The following is a 2,171-nucleotide window of genomic DNA, read 5'->3' as shown; positions in this document are numbered from 1 at the left end:
CAACCTAAGTCAAATTCCTCGTATGTGTCTTCATACCTGGCAAATAAAGCTGACTCTGATTCTGATTTAGATTCATTTAAAAAAAAAAAATCTGTTGATTTTTTTAGACAGATGAGTTGAGTGTAAAAGGAGAAAAAAAAAGCGTGTACTCCATCTGCTAACACTCGTCGTGGCCTGGCTTCCTGGACTCAGAGCCCCCGCTCTGCCTAGACTCTAGAATTATGTGACTGCTTGATGAGTAGTTGTGTCGAGTTGGAAGGTCCTTGGCAAGAGGCCTTGGGCACTACTGGAAGACTATCAGAGTGCAGAGTCATTAGAAATCCCTCATTCTCACATCGCTGTGTAAACGTCCCGGCGGCCTCCAGCTGAACGGACCCCGAGGAAGGATCACCACCGTCGGGCTGAAATTGAATCGCGCGCAGAGGACGAGTGCTGTGGGAGCTGAGCGGTAGGGGGAAAAAGTTATGTGTTCCTATTTAGTGCCTCGGCTGTGGAGATCACTAAACCGTTTTGAGGGAGAGTTAAGTTTGGGAGTTTTTACCCATTAGCACTGCGGGTTTTAGGGGAGTGACAAGTTGCCTTAAAAGGCTTAGATGACAATGGAAAAGAGAACTTCATATAAAATGTACTTAAACCCACATCAGGATGACTATATTTTTATTTTTTGTCCCACATAGTAGTCCCTGAACACAACTGTAATGGAACCATACTGTTGGAATGTTTTCCTAAGGGTATTAAAAAAAATGACGCTAAAGAACCAACATCTGCAATAGGAATTTAACTTAATGTCAGAGCTGAAGCAAATGCACTCTGTATTTAAAATTATTCTGTACTGTATTATCACAGTAAGAGTTTTGGAAATGAAAAAAATGAGTTCACGGATATTAAACCAAATTTAACGTGATTATTTGAGCTCAGTCACATCAATTGACAGGATTCCAGAAAGAAAGAAACCAACCTACGTATGAACTGATTGAATCTAGTATGTTTGCCTTAAAATTAAGGACCTCTGCAAAATAAATATTATATTATAAAATGTATTATAAAATGTATTGTAATCTTTATTTAAACTTGACAGCTTGACACTTAAAGACATGATCCACTAATCAGTGTTTGGCAAGTAACTTGAAGAATGTAACTTATGTAACTTATTACTCATAGAGTAAAATGATATGCTTTACAAATTAAGCAGCAAATTTGTGACATTACTCGGTACATGGTTTTTGTTAATCTGTCAAAAGTGCCTTTAACTACCCCAAAGCCTTGTAGAAACCGTAATTGAGGCATTTTATCCAGTGTAATCACCAAGCCAAGTTTCCAGGCTATACTTATTGAACATTGACTTATTGAACATTATTTAACATAGCCCCCAAGGAAGCAAAAAGGAAGCCAGTGCAGAAGTGCCAAAAACTAGGGGTGAATTTGTTTTTATAATTCACCTATTTAAATTACTAACTATAATTCACCAGCGGATAATGGCCAGTAGCTAACATTAGCAAACCAGCTGAAAGTGGCCAATAGCTTACATTAGCAAACCAGCTGAAAGTGGCCAGTTGCTAACATTGGAAAACAAGCTGAAAGTGGCCAGTAGCTAACTTTAGCAAACCAGCCAAAATTGGCCAGTAGCTAACATTAACAAACCACCTGAAAATGGCCAGTAGCCAAAATTAGCCAACCAGCTGAAAATGGCCAGTAGCTAACATTAGCAAACCAGCTAAAAATGGCCAGTAGCTAACATTAGCAAACCAGCTAAAAATGGCCAGTAGCTAACCTGCTGAATGTGGTCAAGAGCTTAGGGTTTCCGGAGACAGTCCCCGGTTTTGGTAACCTGTCCCCGGCTGGATCTGTCCCCAGAAATGTCCCCGGTTTTGACTGTGACTGACAGACCCGAAATTGGAATGAAAAAAAGAAAACACTGACCAAACGTAAAAATAATAATAATACATTTTATTTAAAGATGCCTTTCTTGGCACTCAAGGACGCTGCACAGGGAATTCATAAATTAAGAACCGTAGCCGATAGTCGCACAGCCTACCCACGCAGGCTCAAGACAGCCAGAGCCAGTGCTGCTCAGAGCTCAGAGATGTTTTAGATTCCGTATTTTACGATGCTAAAATTACTGATTATTTACATGGAGTCTGGTGGATTTGGCAAATGCAATTTCGCGGACT

The 2,171-nt window shown here is 40.0% G+C and overlaps 1 protein-coding gene and 1 long non-coding RNA gene across 2 annotated transcripts in view; one reads left to right on the top strand and one right to left on the bottom strand.

The window, feature by feature from the left end:
• flrt2 (fibronectin leucine rich transmembrane protein 2) overlaps positions 1-2,171 on the top strand; it is a 62,976-nt gene that overhangs the window by 24,648 nt on the left and 36,157 nt on the right. The window lies entirely within an intron of this gene.
• The window catches only part of LOC116706405 (uncharacterized), an 18,936-nt gene continuing 18,862 nt past the window's right edge, over positions 2,098-2,171 (bottom strand). Inside the window, exon 3 of the long non-coding RNA XR_004336225.1 lies at positions 2,098-2,169. This is a non-coding gene — a long non-coding RNA (uncharacterized LOC116706405). The remainder of the gene's footprint in view (positions 2,170-2,171) is intronic.

This window comes from Etheostoma spectabile, chromosome 18, assembly GCF_008692095.1.
Source record: "Etheostoma spectabile isolate EspeVRDwgs_2016 chromosome 18, UIUC_Espe_1.0, whole genome shotgun sequence".
NCBI classification, from domain to species: Eukaryota; Metazoa; Chordata; class Actinopteri; order Perciformes; family Percidae; genus Etheostoma; species Etheostoma spectabile.
This window is presented reverse-complemented; position numbering and strand designations above follow the sequence as displayed.